The 19374-nt window shown below is 37.1% G+C and overlaps 1 long non-coding RNA gene and 1 pseudogene across 2 annotated transcripts in view; both read left to right on the top strand.

The window, feature by feature from the left end:
* LOC140501005 (uncharacterized) overlaps positions 1–19374 on the top strand; it is a 144539-nt gene that overhangs the window by 30962 nt on the left and 94203 nt on the right. The gene's annotated exons all lie outside the window — the stretch shown is intronic.
* LOC140498735 (dicarboxylate carrier UCP2 pseudogene) lies at positions 14698–19126 on the top strand (annotated as a pseudogene).

Below are 19374 nucleotides of genomic sequence, written 5' to 3'. Positions count from 1 at the left end.
CATAATAAATTGTTATAATCTTTTTGTTAATATCTTATGTAAATTTTTGTATCTATATTCATTATGGAAATTGGTCTATAATTTTCTTTCTCTGTTTTGGCTCTTCCTGGTTTGGGTATCAAAACTATATTTGCATTATAAAAAGAATTTTGTTAGAACTTTGCCAATTTTCTCAAATAGTCTACATGGTATTGGAATTGATTGTTCTTTAAATGTTTGATAAAATTCACTTTTAAATCCATCTGGCCCTGGAGATGTTTTCCTAGGCAATTCATTGATGGCTTCTTCAATTCCTTTGTCTGAGATGGATTTATTTAAGTATTTTATTTCCTCTTCTGTTAATGTGGGCAATTTATATATTCTTTAATTATTCAACCATTTCACTTAGATTGTCAAATTTATGGGCATATATTTGGGTAAAGTAATTTCTAAATTGTTTTAATTTCCTCCTCATTGGAGGTGAGTTCACCCTTTTCATTTTTGATACTGGTAATTTGGTTTTCTTCTTTTTTAAAAATCAAATTGACCAAAGGTTTATCAATTTTACTGTTTCCTTTTCACAAAACCTACTCTTAGTTTTATTTGTTAGTTCAATAGTTTTCTTAGTTTTAATTTTAATAATCTCTGCTTTGGTTTTCAGTATTTCTAATTTGATATTTAATTGGGGATTTTCCATTTGTTCTTTTTCTAGCCTTTTCAGTTGCATACCCAATTCATTGGTCTCTTCTTTCTCTATTTTATTCATGTAAGCATTCAGAGACATAAAACTTCCCCTAAGAACTGCTTTCACTGCATCCTATAAGTTTTGGTAGGTTGTTGCATTATTGTCATTTTCTTAAAAGAAGTTATTAATTGTTTCTATGATTTGTTGTTTGACCTACCCATTCTTTAGGATGAGATTATTTAGTTGGATGGATTGGCTATTTCTGCCTTTTTGCACTGGATTGTGAGGTTTTTATGCCTTAGTACATGACCAATTTTTGTGTATGTACCAGCTAAGAAAAAGGTATATTCCTTTCTATTCCCATTCAGTTTTCTCCAGAGGTCTATTATATGTACCTTTTCCAGAATTCTATTTATGTCTTTAATCTCTTTCTTTTTTATTTTGAGGTTACATTTATCAAGTTCAGAGAGGGAAAGTTTGACGTCCCCCACTAATTTGGTTTTTTCCCTTAACTTCTCTAAGAATTTGGATGCTATTCCACTTCATGCATATATGTTTAGCAATTGTATTATTTCATTGTCTACAGTGCCTTTTAGCAGGATATAATTTCTTTCCTTATCTCTTTTGATTAGATTTATTTTTGCTTTTGTTTTGTCTGAGATTTTCCATCCACTGAATCATAATATATTCTGCTCCAACCTTTTACCTTTAACATGTGTGTATCTCCCTGCTTCAGATGTGTTTCTTACAAACAACATATTATAGGATCATGGTTTTTAACCCATTCTGCTATCCATCTCCATTTTATGAGAGAGTTCATCCTATTCACATTCACAGTCATGATTTCTATCTGTATCTTTGTCTCCATCTTCTTTCCCCTTCTGTTTATGCTTTTGTTTCTTACTTCCCCTCCTCAAAAGAGTATTATATTTGACCATTGCCTCCCTCAGTCTTCTCTCCCTTCTATCAGTCCCCCTCCCTTTTATTCCTCCTTTCCCCTATTGCTTCTTCCCTTTCTTTAACCATTCCCTCCTTTTCTTTCCCTTTCCCCCTCCTACTGCCTGTAGAGCAAGTTGGATTTCTGTACTTAGCTGAATGTGTTGTTCTCTCCTTGAACCAAATCAGATAGAAGTAAAGCTCAAACAATACTCATTTCCTTCCATTCTTTCCCTCTATCATAATATGTTTTTGTACCTCTTTATGTGATTTAATTTATCCTTTGGGGTATAGGGTGCCCATCAGCCTTCCCACAATTACCTCAGATTTCTGCCTTCACTTCTATCTTCTTATATACATTTTAAAAGAAGTCTCTTACTAGTCTCTGTTATCACTTTTGCTCTTACTGTCTTTGCCTGATGAATATATTCACTCCTCCTGAGTTTTTGCTATTTTGAGGTATTCAAGAGGCAAATAATCTCTTTAATTCTGGTTTTCTTTCTAAAAATGTTCCAAATACTTCTTTATTATTGAATGTTCATCTTTTATCCTGTATGGTTGGCTCAGACTTGCAGCATTGATAATTCTTAATTGCATCCTGAGCTCCTTTGCTCTTAAGAATGTGTTTTCACATTCCCTCCTCCTTGTTCTAGTGGGTGTAGAATAGTCTTGTTGTATTTGAATGTCCTTGCCTTTGTATTTGAAGTTCTTTCTCCTGATGACTTGAAGAATTTATTGCTTCTGATTGCAGTATTGAATTTAAACACTATGTCTTAGAGTTTGAGGTATCATGTGTGTTTCTGTAGGCAATCTGTACATAGCTTTTGATTGGAATTTTATTTTCTATGTTTAGAAGTTCTGAGTAATTCTCTTTTATAATTTCTTTCTTTATGGTGTTAAGATTTTTTTGTCCTGTGAATGCACATGCATGTATGGAAACACATGCAGAGAGAGACATATTCTCCTCATCCATCAATGTGAGAAAGAAAATGTGTATCTTAGACAACATTTGCTACTTGTTAGCTCAGTGTTTCAAGTGAAATATTTCTCTTCCCCCAAAACTGCCACTTGTTGCTTCACCTGCTGAGGTGCTACTACCATCCACTGATTGTTTTCTGATTGCAATTGTCATGCAACTTCACAATTCAATAAGTCAGCAAGCAAGTATTTATATAGTTCTGGGTTTGCACCATGAAGTGGGCTAAGAACTGGGGATATAAACACATGTAAAAAGAAAGACACCCTCTACCTTCAAGGAGCTTACATTCTATTAAGGGAAGACAAGACATAAAGGAGAGATAAAACGTGGGGTGGGGTGACAACGAAGCTACACACTAAGTCTACAGAATCATAAATGGAGCCAGGAGAGGAATGAAGGATGACTGGCCTGGGCCTTTCCTCAAAATGGAGGTTGCAAGAATACCTCTCTAATAGGGGAAGGGGATTGATTTGATAGAGAGATGTTCCAGGGTAACAAGGTCCCAGAATCTGTAAGGAATTCTAGGGTGAAAAGGCAGCTGAGATATGGGTAGTGAAGAACAGAGATTCAGCGGTAAGAGTTTGTTTGAGTTTATTAGCTTCAGTGCTATTTCAGTTTTTTGTGAGTTAGACAGTCATAACCAGCCAGTCAGGGGAAAATTATTTTTGTTTCTCATGGGGCAACTCTTTCATGTCAGATAAATATTAGATGAGGGTCAGTAGATTCCTTTCAGCTTTCATGATTCCCTTAGAAGTTATGAAATTATCCTATAAATTAACTTGGTAAGATAGAAGAGAGGCGGACTAGTGTTGCCAACTTTTATGTGCATTCCTGGTAAGTACATTGAAATTTTTCCTCTTTCTATACAGAGGATGAACAGAGTTGAATTGGGCTTAGAAGTTCCCAAATTTGAGTGGTAAATAAAACTGTACTACCACAAAGTTTTTCATCATAAAGTAAGCAAGTTGATCTGAATTGCTCATATTCACAATTATCAGGCATGGTCAGGCCATCTCTTGAGTAACTTAAAGAAGCCTATTCATTGAATGGGTGTATCTCACTCAAAGTAAAATTGTGATGAGACCTAAGCCTGAAAGGGCCAGGGGGTCATGTCCAGTTGTCCTGATGAATGTCATGCCACTGGACCCAGGTGGCTCAGAAGAAGGAGGTGAGGTTGGTGACCTTGCACAGCTCTCCCTCACTCAAATCAAAGTCAGCTGCAAGTCATGTCATCATCTTGATGTCATGGTCCTCTTTGAGAACAGACAAAACACACAAAAAAATAAACAAGGCATGGTCAGGCACTATGATTTAGTTGAAGAAGAAGAGATAAAAGCCTTGATTTCAATCAGTTCACTCATGCTTTAGGAAAGAAATGATAATAAAAGAAATAATAAGAGCTGGCATTTTTATAGTGTTTTCATGTTTACAAAACAATTTGCAAACATTATTCCATTAGAGTCTCACAATATCCCCATGAAGGCATTTATTTTGTTGGTCAGTAGTACCTTTTACGTTCAAGGCACTGGCTAAGCACTGGAGGTACAAAGAAAGGCAAGACCTTTGCTCTTGAGGAACTCACAATCTAATGGGGGAGACAGCATGCAGATAACTATGTATAAATAAGCTAAATACCAATGTGAAATAATCAATAGAGATAAAGGACTAGAATTAAGATTGGGAAAGGTTTCCTGTAGAAGGTAATATTTTAGCTTGGACTTAAAGGAAGTGCTATAGGTGTTATACTTTGCATTTTGCTAGAGTGTGGAAAGTTGGATTGCCTTCATAATTTCATTTTTCCTAGGCCACCTAACAAATAATGAACCATTACACTAACAACATAAAGAAAGGGAAGGAGCTATCCCTCTCTCCTAGCTAAAAAAAAAATAGCAAAAAATGGCAGTAGAAACTGCCTCTTCTTTGCAGAATCTTTAGCACTTTCATTTACAAATTAGAGGCATATTTTCCTTCAAGGATAACTTAATAAAAAGGAAATTCTTGTAGCAGTGGTCATATGTGGTGTGTAAATTAATATTTTGTGAAATAAATTAGAAAATTTCTGCATTTGGGTTATATTTCAAAATTTTAATAATATTCTTTTAATCTAATGAATTTATGCCAAAGTAAAAGGAGCTGGGTGTTCCAGTATTAATGATTAAGGTGGGAATATCTCCAGAGACTTAATAAGACAGATAGAGAATATTAATCAGATGAAAGAGGTTTATAAAGAAATAGCCTCAACACCCTAGCATATTTAACTTTCCAGTACCTTGTCACTGTCCCTGGTACTTAGAAACACAAATCACGTCAGCCAAAATCATCCTCTCTCCAGGTTTGTTGCTGTGTGTCATCCAGTTTCTGGGAAATTTAATTTGCTCTTCAGAGCAGACAAACCACTTCAGTCTTATTTAGAAATTAGTTTCATTAAGGATCCCTTATAACAGGTACAACCTCATGCCCAAAAGTCACCAAAGAACAAATCTTAAGTTGATTGTGCTTCTAGAGGAGTTACCTTTTAGTCAGGAATATGAGAAGAAGGGGTTTACAAAATGTATCTGCAAGACACTTTGACAAAGAGATCTGGAGCCATTACCTTTTTTCTTTCTCACTATACCCTTCTCCTTTTATTCTCTTCCACATATTTTATAGAGATGAAACATTTTTTTCAATCTTCCTCACAGAAATGTGCAAAGCTATTGACTTTAGATTCTTCACTTTCATTTTTTTTTCCCTCAGTGATCAGAAATATGTGAGAGGGAAGGGGAGCAGATGGAACTTTTCCCAAAGGAAGGGAATACATACATACATACAGTTTCAGTCTGTCATATTAATTTTTAAGTTGCTCAGTCCTTTAGTTAGCAGTGCTCATTATTACTGTCCTATGGTTATGCCTTTGTTTATTGTTTTTTCATTACTGAAAGTCACAAGGATTCTTCCATATGCTCTTTTTTCCCTAGGAGGTTGGTGGAGAGTGTTTTCAAAGGGGAATATTATGTATAGAGAGGGGAAGAGGAAATAGAAATAATATCACCACAATTATATTTTTAGAATGATTTTTGGATAGCTATTTCACCCTCTTTAATTCCATTCCTTATTCTTCCATGTTAGAAAGTGTTTATTCCAAGCAAATGTTATTCTAAACAAAAGTTCTTTAGTGAGCTTCTAGGGAGTATCAGATCAATACTCTTCTAACACCTGGGATTAGTACTACCTGGTAATACACAACACAAGTAGATCTGAGGTTTAAGAATTATTGCCATGTTAGACTTGAAATTTAACCTCCCAAAAATATCATTTTGGATGGGCAGCATTTAAGTGGTCCTATCATTAAAATTTATTATCTTCAATATAAATAGATAATTATTGAGCACAAAAAAGGCCATAGAAAATGTTGCTGAAGAAAATAGACCCAAGGGTCAGGAGAGCTATGTTCATCAGGGCAGGTCACTTTTTTTCTCTGTACCTCAGTTTTCCTCCATTGTAAAAAGAGATTATTAATGTTACATATTTCATAACATGGTTATAAAAGAAGTGCTTTATATACTTTAAAGCACTATAGAAAGATGAATTAATATAATTATTTCAGAATAGACCACTCTTTGTACAGATTAAAAGTTAAGATAGAAGATGGGGAAGTCAAATATGTCATGAGATCCCTTCAAACACTGAGATTATGTGAAGGGAGGGGTGAATGTATTGGAGACCATGTCATATGGCAATTTGTTGAAGGACCTAGGGTGCTTTTAGCCTTAAAAAAAGAGACAACATAAAGAAACTAAGATCATCTTCAAGGATTTAAGAAATATCACTTGGATGAGGGGAAATGCTTATTTCTAGAAAGCAAAATGAGGAACAATCAATAGGAGGTATAAAAAGGCAGATTTTGTTTTAACATAAGAGAAAATAACTTCTGAACCATTAGAGCTATTCAAAATTGTAATAGGTTGTTTTAGGAGACAGAATTCCTCTTCAACTAAGTATTACATCCAGAATTTATTCTTCAAGACCTCTTTCCTTATCAAGCCCATAGAATTTCACAGTTACAGAGAAGTGGTAAGTTTTTAAAGAGAGTACTGCTTGTAATAAATAAAAACTGCTCACATCTTAATCCCAGTTTTGTATCTGGATATAGGATTATATTTAATGTAGAAACATCCTTCTTCCTGAGACAAGAAAATGTGTTCTTCCTCTGAGAATTCTAAAATGTCGCTCCATCACCAAATTCAACAGCCTTGTTTCTAGTTGGTTTACCATCATTATGTAGTACTTACCATGCGTTAGCTTGGCCTCTGCTTTTGTCACTGGGCAGAAATTAGTGCCATACAGTTGCTCTTCTTCCTCTGGTTTCTAAACTTGCTTTATTGCTTGTCAGTAGCTATAATTCTTCTTCATTATCAGGTTTTTCCTCCCCATTTTTCCTAGTACAACCCAGTTCTCAGAGAATCAGTCATAAATTCTTAAAATGTTGCCACACTCCCTACCAAGCAAGGATTATGCAGGAAATGAAGAGCAGCTCTCTGTCTTCAAGTGCACCATCAGACTGTGTCCTTGACCTGATTCAGGTATTGCACAGGTCTCATATACCCCTATAAATGTAACCCCTTGTCCACTGTAACATGAAGTTCATCCAGTGAAGGCTAGATGATGACTTGTCAGAATTCTTTGCTTTGGCCTCTAAAGTCCTTTCTAACTCCAAGATTCTATGGTTACTTAGAGCAAAGAATAGATAGCAAGGAGAAACAGCTGAAAAGTGTAGAATTAGGTGTGAGGGATGATGTTATCCATAGTACTTAAATTAAAGAACAAAGATGGCCCTGAGGGAAGAGAGAAAACACAACAACAATTGAGATGTAACAATCTAATTTATTTAGTGAGGACAAAAAGTCTGGTACAGCTCCACAGTCTTTGAGGACATCACCTTATACCAACACAGTACAATTATTAGTGATCATAATGATGGTCCTAAAGGATTAAAGAAGTTTAAATTACATTCAATACACTCAAATTACTAATACAGAGAAGTAAGCAATATATATGTAAAAGATTTATTTCCCAAAAAGGAAAATAAATAATATATTTCCTCAATAATGAATAAATAAGTCATCTTTTAAAAGACCTATAGTTATTCTGGAAGCATAGAAATAGCACCATAATAGAGTGGAAAAAGAATTGAATTTGAAATCAGAAGATGTGGGTTCGGTCTCAGCTCTGCCATTCATACCTAATCCTCCTAGGCTCAATTACCTTCAGTTATAAAATGAGGACTTGGACTAAATTACCTTCAAGGTGTTTTCAAGTGCTAAAACATTGCGTTCTACAAATGTTATCCACCAAAAATAAAAATGAAAAAACTATTCAGTCCTCATGCATGTTAACATGTTAGACTCCCTTTCTTATTCCTTCTCCCATTTCATTTCTCTATTTTTGTTAGTCATGCTTATTTAATACTCACTTGAATCATAAAGCTAGTACTAAGACTCAAGGTCTAATCCTGCACTTAGATAAAAAGGATATAGTGTCCTATGGCAGTATTCACCAAATCACATGAAGTTTGTCTTGCTGCTGGTGAGTTTGTAATACCAGAAACTTGTTAATTTCAATCAATATTTTTGAAACATTTGATTTTTAAAAGATTGCATACATGTTATCTCACTTAAGCCTTAGGTAGTAAAGTAGGTAGTAAAATTGTAACTTCTAGGGGCCCCCTTACCAAATGACCTTAGATGGTTCCCTTGGGTTATAAATACTTTACGGATCAAAATCCTCTCCAGAATTTAACTTATGGCCTCCACTATCAACCAGAAGACACATTTAACTCAAGACAAAGATTTAATTTTGCCTTCAAATGAAATAGCATAGTAAAACAGAAATAAAATATTCCACTCATAACCTTGTACCTGAGTCTCAGTGGAAGGAATAAGCATGCCATTATGAACATAGGACATATACACATGGTGAACATGTGATTAGGACAATCACTTGAAGAGGAGATATAATCATCAGATGATGGGGAGCTGATCATATGAAGAAAGTTAAGAACCATAGTGAGGAAAGTGAAGAATATTTGGGTAAAGTTCAGTGGAGTGAAAAAAACATATGATTTTTTCATTAGCAGATACCACAGATTGCCTTGGACAGAAGCAGTAGATAAGTTTAAAGAATGGGTCACAAGACATGTGTGTGATAGAGTAGTGATAGGGAATTCAAATTTTCAATATATCTGCTGAAGCTTTCTACTTAAAACAGTCAATAACTTCTTAACTTGTCTTGTAAGGTAGGGTCATCAGGAAAAAGGAATTATCTTCTAGATTTGTTTATCACTTCTATTTTTTTGGAGAAAATAGAGAAATCTGTAGTAATCAATGATACAATAATATTTCAAAACTTGTTCGAAGAATGGAAGAGAAGTTCTCAATGGCTCAAAGTCATCATGTCAGGGAATTTTCAGTGCATTACCCCAAGGATCTTTGACTTACCTCTTGCCATTTAGCATTTATCATTGCCTTGATATAAATATTATTATTATCAAATATTAAAGAAAAGCACAAAATGATGGAGAGATAGCTGACACACTGGAGAATAGAGCCAGGAATCCACTAAGATCTTGAGAGGCTTGAATATTGATCTGATTCTAGTAAGATTAAATTCATTAGGGATAAGTATAAAGTTTTATACTGAAGTACAAAAATATCAGTTTCAAGTACAATTACAAGAGTGAAAGGTGAAGGAGGTGCTATTAGTCTGAAGAAAATCTGTGGTTTTCAGTGAACTGTTAGTTTAATAAGAGTCATTAGAGCGTTACGGAAGCCAAAAAAAGAGAAAGGAAAAAATGTGGTCCTGGGTTTCATGAAGAGAGAAATAGCTTCCAAGAATAAGAGTTGATGATCTTAGTATACTCTGCACTAGGCCCTTACCAGATCTCACCTTCAATAATGTATTCCAATCTGGGTACAACATTTTACAGACATTTGTCTCCTGGCTGCAATCCAGATCCCCTCTACTATGCCCCAATCCTTCATCTGGAAGACATACACCAGAGGTACTCTCTACCCCTACATTTTCTCATTCTGATTAGACAGCCAGTTTGTTAAGCACTTATTATGTGCAAGACACTCTGCTAAACCCTAGGAATAAAGATAAAAGTAGAAAGAGATAGTCCCTGCCCTGAAGAAGTTTACATTTGAATGGGAGAAATGATACCTAATAGGGGTTATTGTCTTCATCCTTCATTGCAGAAGAAGACCATGTCATCAGAGAAATGATGACATGACTTGCACTTGACTTTGTTTTGAGTGAGTGAGGGCTGTGCGGGTCACCAGCCTCACTTCTCCAGAGCCATCTGAATCCATTCATCAAGATGACTGGAGATGACCCAGGATGCACTGGGAGACCTTGGACCCTAAAAATGGAGTAAAAGAGCCAGAGGAAGAGAATGTATCTTTTACCAAGGCATGATTGAGAAAGTCTTGGAGCAGAACAGCTTGGAAAAAGATAAAGACCTTTTGTGCCTAGGCTTCTTCTTTAATTGAAGGGTCTGGGGGAAACCAATCAGTCAGAAAGTGAGCCCTACTCTTCTTCATTCAAGGTATCCAGACTACAGTCCAAATATCCCTGTTCATATGCCCAGTCTAATGGGGAAGACAATACCAAACCACTGCAATAAAGTGAATATCGCAATAAAGGGAGTAACATGATTTTTTTTTTGTTTCCTAGTGCATAAAAAAGTTATATTTACACTCTACTGTAGTATTAAGTGTGTAATAGTATTATGTCTTTAAAAAGTACATACTTAATTAAAAAGTACTTTATTACTAAAAAAAACAATCCTAACCATCATCTGAGCCTTCAGTAAGCTGATGGGGGAGTCTTGCATCAATGTTGATGGCTCCTGACTGAACGAGGTGGCAGCTCCTGAAGGCTGAGATAGCTGGGGCAGTTTCTTATAATGACAACAATGAAGTCTTACAATTTTTCCTTTTATTTGAACACTTTGAGGCCTTTGTAGGGTTACTAATTGACCTAATTTCAGTTTGGTTATGTCTCAGGTAATAAGGATGCCTGAGAAGAGGGAAAGAGACAAGGAATAGACAGTAGAATTGTCAGAAGTAGTCAGAACATACACACATTTACTGATTAAACTCATCATCTTATATGGTCTGGGTGAGTGGCATTCCAAAACAACTACACTAGTAACATCAAAGATTTCTGATCACAGATCACCAAAGTGGATATAATAAAAATAATAAAAGTTTGAAATACTATGAGAATTACCACATGCTGTCGGAAAAATTATATTGATAGACTTGCTGGATACAAGTGTGTTACAAATCTTTAATTGTGAAAAAATGAAAAGCAAATATCTGCAAAGCACAATAAAGTAAAATACAATAAAATGAACTATGTCTGTATATGTGGATATTTGCTTGTTGTCTTCCCAAATGAAATCTGAAACCCTTTTCTTTGTAATCTCAGCACTTAAAACTATGTCTGGCATATAGTAAATGTATAACGCATATTTACAGAATATGAAAATCAATGGAATTGAATAGAATAAAACCTTTTTCCCACATTCCTTCAAAATAAGTAGAACCACTCTTCTCCACCCCTTTTCCCAACCTTGACTCAAGGTAGCTAGATCGTACCCCAAACATCCCTATCCATACTCCCTTACCACATTCCCTCCTGGCTGGACACTTAACACTACCTCCCCACACCTGTTGAAGGGAAACCAGAATCTATACTCAAGGCCAACTCATAGAACTACTCCCTATTTCCCAGTAGTGGTGGACCAGGGTTCTCCACGCCACTCAACCTCAGGGGCAAATAACTCATTGCATTCTAAGGACTTCTGAATCTTTCCACCTGTTTTTCCATGGCACTCTTACGAACTTATGACCTTTCCATCCACTCTGAATAAAAACCTTCCTCTGGCTATTGTCTCCTCAGCTTCTGAAGGAAAGAAATTATCTTTTTTTCTATTGCTGTCCTCTGTGCTTAGTAGTGGTTGGCACATGGTGCTCAAGTGCTTGATACATCTTTTGTTCTTTGTTTTTCTTTCCTTTACTCTTTCTTTTCTTCCTCCTTCCTTTCTCGCTATCTCTCTCTTGCCTCTCTATATACATGATTATCACCATTGAACATGTAAGAGAACCAGGGTGTAGAAAGAAAAAAAGGATTTGTTCAATGTTGCATAACAAATCAGGAGAGAAACCAGAGCTTGAAGGGAAGTTTACCTCCATACCTAGTGCTATACATGACATTGTAGAAAGAGCACTTGATTCAGAATTGGAAGATCTGAGTTTGAATTTTTTTTCTACTAATTACTACCCTTGTGACCTTAGGCAAGTTACATCATCTCTTTGTATTTACTTCCTCAAAAATTAGGGATTCATTTTGATCAGTGTTAAGGTCTTTCTACTTCTAAAACCCATTTCCTGTATACCTACCAGTATGACCTCATCTCACAGTTTCTCAGTGTTTAGGTGTTACATCCTTGAATCCTGACCCATTAGACAAGACTTAGAAGTTCAAAGCAATGGGAGTGGGGGGAAAGAGGGGAAACATTAGGGGAAAGAACAGGCTCTGATGAGATATTTGCTCAGAAAGATAAAATTGGAATTAGTGGAATCTAACCAAAAGTTTACAAAGGTGACCATAATTGGGGAAACTTGGAAGTTAGGGTAACAGATCTGTTAGGAATAAAAGCAATAGCTGTTGCCAATATCTTTATGCCAATGTCTCTCTCAACTTTTCAGGCAAATGGTATGTAGATTTCACAAGGAGAAATCACTCAGACCTCTCTGGCTGTGTTACACCAGTCCTTGAATTGGGACTGTACAGCTAAAGCATTTTAGAAAACAAAGCAGAAGATCCAGTTAAGACCTTTTTTTAGCAGAGCTGTTCAAGTGAGAAAAATTTTGTCATCCAGGTGATTTTCTTTGTGTGTTTGCATTTGTGCTTCCCTTTTAGGGTTTCATCCCTACAGGAAGGACTACGTATTTGGTCATTCTCTAAACCTCTAAAATCTTAAGCATAATATTCTGCAAACGACTAGGAAGAGATGATGCTATGTTACACATTGGGACATTTGCACTCTTGACAATACTTTCTGAGCCTTTCTCTTTTTCCCTGAACATGTTTATGTGATAAATTGTGGGACTAGAATGCCAAGTGTCATAGATGCTATGAGAGATGGAAGAGGGAGCGTGCAGCAGAAGTGGGATAAAGTATGAAATGTATAATGGTAAAACTATCAGCTAACTGTCCACTTTTTATCTGCAACTATTCTTGGTTTGTCCTGTATGGAATATAATGTTCCTGCATCCAGTACCTCTTGATACACCTAACTCCTGCTTCCCAGTTTTCTTTTGTGAGTTGCCTTTCTGCCTTAGATTTGAAGCTCCTTGAATTTGTAGACAGAAGGGTGTCATATTTGATCCTGAGGGCAATAAAAAGCTATTGGAGCAGATTGTAGAATGATAGTAGCAGGTAACAGGAATGGATGGATAAAGTATGAGTTTTTAGAGGATGAGGGAGATGGGCATGTTTGTAGACAATCTAATATCAAAAGACAGGGAGAAATTAAAATGAGTGAGAGAGTAAGAATAATAAAGTGGACAATCTACTAGAGAAAGAGGAATGAAATGTGTTTACTTGCACATGTAGAGAAGTTTGATTTGGTCAGAAGAGCCATCACTTCTTATGAGACAAGAGTGAAGATGAAGAAAGTGACAGAAACATTTGAATGAGCATATGAGCATTTGAGATGTGAAGAAGGGAGAAAAAAGGAGTTATCAGTAAATGGCCTTAATTTACTGTGAAATATTAGGCAAGGTTCTTAGCTGAGTATGTGATGGAGGGAGAGTCATGGGAAGTTTGAGGAAGGATAAAAAAGTTTGGAAAAGCCTCTGTGGTGAATCTGTAATGGAGGTATTAAAGGATTGCCTTGATACAGTGAGGACCCAACTGAGATTATATAGCAAATTTATAGTGGCTCATGGTTTCATGATTTTCTTTGGCTTTGTTCAAGAACATGGATAGGAGCAAAGCAGTAAATGATGTGAGTAATTTAAGTCTGTCTCCCCAGGACAAGATTGGTGATAGAATAAAGAGGACATGAGACTTCAGAAAAGAGGACAGTGTAGAGTTGAACTGGTTTACAAAAAGGTCAAGATGAGGAAGAGAGGAGAGTATAGAAAGTACAAGGTCTTTGACTTGGGAAAGAAGAATGAAAGAATTGGTAGTCATGGTGAGGATGGTGAATGAAGTTTGGGGGTCACAAGGCAGAGGGAAAGTTGGAACACCAACAGATTATAATCAGATAAAGAGGTTTCAGAGTTCATAATCATAGAAGTAGTTCAGTTATGGGTGATTAAAAGATCATAGATATAATCATCTTTGTGTGTAGCTGAAACGAGACAGAGGAATAGGTTGTGATAAATTACTAAATTGAGGATACAAGAGGTTAGTGTGCTTGAAACAGTATCATCAATACGTATGTTGAAATCTCCGGGTAAAAGGGCAGGAAATGAAGAGGAGAGAAAGATTGTGAACTAATTGAGGAGGGAAAAAGAGTAGCCCCGAGGTCAGTAGACAAAAGCCAGCTATATCTTGATTTGGGTGATTATAGATTGAACGAATCTCAAAGAAAGAGAGGTTAGTGGGTATTGGGGGTAAAGGGAAAGCAATGGAGAACAAGGAATATTCCACCTTGACTGGTAAATTGGAGGAAAGAATGAAAGTGTAATCAATACTGGAAAGTGTGGAAAGGAGGCTGTCTCAGTAAATATCCAAGAATCAGTGACTATAAAAAGATGGAGAAAGATCAAGAAAGTAAGATTTAAGAAGAAAACAAATACGTTACTTAAGGAGCAGGCCTTTCTGAGAGCACACTGGAAAGCATTGGTAGTTTTGGAATGGATTATTAGGGTAGGATGGAAGAGGTTAGGAATAAGGGAGCTTTCCATGGGAGAATCAAATCTGAACAGTGGCAGCTGGGAATTCAAAATCTCAATAACCAGGAGAGAATCACTGAGTAGGAGCATATTAGTTACTGAAGAACTAGTTCAGGTAGATTATCACCATGGATGTTCAGCTTAGGGGATGAAATTGTTCCAGAATGTCAGATAGCAATGTGCAGCTGGAAGGGGAGTGTGAGGTGGGTAAGGAGAGGAATGTCTTGTTGGTAGTAAATAAACTGGTGTAGAGTTTATGTGACAGTGCCTGGAACATGATGGAATAGCTGCTTAGAGAGACCAGGAAGCCCTTTTCGGCAATGATTGGGAATGTGACTGCTCAGGATTGCAAGTGGCCCTAAAATGTGTTTGAAATGTGATGGAATGTTTACTCTGGAAAGCCATTTTAATTAATATTATTTTATACAGTGAAGTTTAGCCCACCAAGTACATTATTGACTATTGCAGAGGTGGGAGGGAAACAAGACAAAGAGATCCCTGACCTTTAACAGACATAGTAGAAAAACTGTGGACCCATTATAGTGTCTTAAAAAAGATGAGAGAAGGGCTTTTAACATAGTCTGAGAAACAGTCAATGTTTCCTTGAAATTTCTCATATCCCATTGCTTATGGCAGATTATCTACAGGGTCCCTAGCTGAGGCACAAACCTGACAAGGATAAAAGTACTGGCAGATGTCACATTACTGGCCACCAAGAGCTTTGAAATTCAAATTACAGTGCACAGGCACATCGGGTACAATACAAGATTGTCATGGAAAAGGCAGAAACCACCTGCCCATCCAGCCTCAAAGGAAAGAGCAAAGAGGTGGGAGTAATGTTGTAAGAATCATGATGCTAACCCATACTCAGATAACTCTAGTTAGGAGGGAAGCCATTTAGGTGTGTTACACCTGCTACTAAAGAATTATCTAAGAAGTCTGTTCAAAGTTAAATAATTTTAAAATTTAGGTTATTCAGAAAAGCCTGTCAGAGGGCTTAATCACCAGATAAGCAATGTTAGTTTGCATAACAACATATCTATTTACAGACTAGACCTGACCCATAGTAGGCACTATGTAAATGCTAGTTATCATTAATAATATAAGAAATATTTTTTTATTATTATATGTAGAGTACTCACCTTTGTGCATTCCACATTCCATTTAAACTGACCTACCAGTTCTTTGTACATGACATTCCATTTCCCATTTCTGTGCCTTTGTTTGGAGCAATATTCTATTGCTAGAATGTTCTTCTTCCTCACTTCCACTTAGCAGAATTCACTGCTTGCTCCAAAACACAGCTTGACTGTCATCTCCTACATAACATCTTTCCTGATTCCTCAGTAGTAAATTTTCCGTTCACCATTTTCTATTTACTTATTTGTGTATACATTGTTTTTCCCCAGTAGAATGCAAGCTCTTTGAGAATGGGATTGTTTTATTTTTGTCTTATATTCCAAGCATCTAGCAAAGTTCTGAACATATCATAGGCACTTAAGAAATGTTTGTTAAATTTATTTGAACTGGATCAGAACCAGTGTAGTTCCTCTTCCATATGTGATTGTGAGTCCAAAACTTGAACATGACCATCATCTAAGTCTTCTCTCATCCAGGCCTAAGATCTCCAGTTCCATCTACAGAAGTTGTTGAACTCAAGGCTTTCCATCACCTTTGCTGACCTTCTCTTGAAATACTCCAGCTTCCTTGGATAATAAGATCATAAGATTTAAGCTAGAAGGGATTTTAGAGGCCATCAACCATCCTCTTCATATTACAGATAAAAAAAAAAACAAAAAAACTGAGACTCAGAGAGTGGGCTTAAAAAGGTCACACAGTTAGTAAGTTCAAATGGTACCTAAACTGTAGTTTTTCTGGTTTCCACTCTAGTGCACTATCCATCACACCATCCCCAGTGCCTTTTCTTTCCTATTTCTGATTATTTTCTTTTCTCTAAATTCATTTCTCCTCTCCAAGGTATATCCTTTATTTGCCTGTCCTTAAGTGATGTCATTTCACAAGAGATATTATCTACTCTGAAGGTGATGAATTGCTGTATTACTTTTCAAAAAGCTGTTTCAGCAAGCTGTCGGGTATAACATTTCTTCAAAAGCACTAAGGTCATGATTAGCCTTGTCACAGGCATAACAGGGAGTCTTTCTTTGCGGGAGTTGTCAGGTCTGGTCCTAGGATGCTGCTTCGTAATTAATTCAAGACAAACATGGAGTTGCTTTGAAGCACATTTTAAACAAGACTACTGAAGAGTCTTCTGAGATGCATCAGTAGCAGGTGAAAAAACAAAGTATGCAGATGTGTACTGGATATTTCCTCAACCTATTCGTGTCAGTCAGCAGTATTTATTGAGCTTTCTCAATACAGAGCACTCAGCTCAATGCTGCAGGGGGTTAAAAAGAAATATAATAAAAATCTCTTTTTTATTATTCAAATTGACTTGTGGAGAAAGTCTGAGGTGGAAAAGTTAAAACTGCAAAATGTCTAAAAAGAGTTTATTAGCCTATAAACTCTCAGAAAGAACGGAACATCTTTCTAACCCTCACAATACCTAATATAATGCCTAGCACAAAGTAGTCTCACAATAAATATTTATTGAAAAAATTAATGGCATAGAGCATTATTCATTTTTTTAAACTAATAATAAAAGGAACTAATTCTGTAGTGGCACAGAATGACTTTCTACTCCACAGTGGAAAGTGGCATAGTAGAAATTAAAGCAAAGAACTTTGGGTTCAAATCCCAGTTCTACTGTTTACTACAGTCAATGACTTTAGATAAGTCACTTAAACTAACTCTCCAACCCTCAATTTCCCATCTGTAAAAGGAAGGAGTTTGTCTAGAGCAGGGATTCTTAAATTTTTTGGTATCACACAGACCCCTTTGGCATTCTGGTGAAACCTGTCCATGCCTTCTCAGAACAATATTTTTAAATGCACAAAATGAAAGGCAAAAGATTACAAATTATATTGAAATGCAGTTATAAAGATATATATGTATTTTTAAAGTTCTGTCTGGAATGTGCACATTAACCTCCTCCAAGACTGAGACCTTTTAGCGACCTAGAGGAGAGACAGCTAGGCAGTACCTGCAGCCCAGCTTACACGAGAATCTACCCCAGGCCTTGTGCTTCACACCACCTCTTCGTGTTTTCCCCTACAGGCCTGGGTATGTATGTTCATTGGTATGATCATTAGGTGTTCAGTTTCCCAGCAACTTTCTATGGAAAATCAAGAGAAATGGACCATGGTTGTCGTGAGCAACTTTGAAGAGCGGGACACCTTTAGAGATGACACCTTTAGTGTCATCATCATGACACCCTCCAGATCAGGACTCCAGCAGAGTTCCTCTATCTCATCTTGCTCAATCAGTGGAGGCTATCTGTCCATTTCTCCTTCTACCTTATGGAAAGTGGCAGAAATTCAGTATTGAATCAGGGTTGGATTTAAGCCTACCAACAGCCACTATAAAGTTCCTCGGTGTTGGCACTGCAGCCTGCATCACTGACCTCATCACCTTCCCCCGGACACAGCCAAAGTCTGGCTGCAGATTCAAGGAGAGAACCAAGGGACCATCTGAGCTTTCTCTACCACTGCCCAGTATCAGGGTGTCATGGGCACCATTCTTGCCATGGTGAAGGCTGAGGGCCCTGACAGCCTGTCCAACAGGCTGGTGGCTGGGTTGCAGTGTCAGATGAGCTTTGCCTCTGTCCATGTTGGCCTCTATGATTCTGTTAAGCAGTTCTACACCAAGGAATCTGAACATGTAGGCATTGGGAGCCACCTCCTGGCAAGATCACCACAGGGACACTAGCAATGGGTGTAGCCCAATCCACAGATGTGGCAAGTTTCCAGGTCCAGACTTGCCCAAGTGGCAGCTGGAGAGGAGACTATCACCCTAGGAGGGTCTTCAGGGCTTATGGAAAGTATCTTCATTCAATGTTGCTCACAATACTATTGTCAACTGTGTTGAGCTAGTGATCTATGATCTCATCAAAGATACCTTTCTGAAGGTCCACCTCATGAGTGATGACTTTCCATGCCACTTCACATCAGCCTTTGGGATTAGCTTCTGCACCACCACCATTGCTTCCCCTGTGGACGTGGTCAAGAAGAAATACATGAACTCTGCCAAGGGCCAGAAGGAGGGACTCCAAGCCTTCTACAAAGGATTCATGCCTTCCTTCCTCTGCTTGGGCTCCTGAAATGTAGAGATGTTTGTCACCTACGAGCAACTGAAACAGGCCCTGATGGTTGCCCACACTTCCCAGGAAGCTCCCTTCTGAGCTCTCTTCAGCTAGCTTTCTGCCTTATATCACACTTAGAGTCCAGATGCCTTCCTGCCTCTCCTCCCTTCCATTTTTCTTCCATTCTTCTCCTTCCCTGCCTTAGCATTGAAGGAACCCCCTGTACTCCCTGCTTAGAGTTAGCCCCATTTAAACCTCCTCCATTGTAATCTCATCCAGTTCTTAAGCTCCTTACTTCTAATAAAGCCAGACCAGAACCCACACAAGAAAAAGTTCTGTCCAGCCCTTAGACGGTCTTTAAGATTATTTCAAGCCAGTAATTCTCAAACACTTTTGTTTAATATACAATATTCTTTGAAATGAAGAAATGAGGCAAATAGAACATTTGAGCTGGCAATATTATAGGAGTGTGGAGAGATTTTCAAAAGGAGTTTCCTTTCCATATAAGCAGATGTACTTGCATTCATATAATACGTAAGTTTTCTTTATTTTTTTTTTTTAATATTAGAGGCAGAATGGCACATTGTATAAAGAACTGACTAACCTTGGAACTAGGAAGACCTAGGAAGACCCCACATCTGAC

Source organism: Notamacropus eugenii, chromosome 4 (genome assembly GCF_028372415.1).
Source record: "Notamacropus eugenii isolate mMacEug1 chromosome 4, mMacEug1.pri_v2, whole genome shotgun sequence".
Taxonomy (NCBI): domain Eukaryota; kingdom Metazoa; phylum Chordata; class Mammalia; order Diprotodontia; family Macropodidae; genus Notamacropus; species Notamacropus eugenii.
This window is presented reverse-complemented; position numbering and strand designations above follow the sequence as displayed.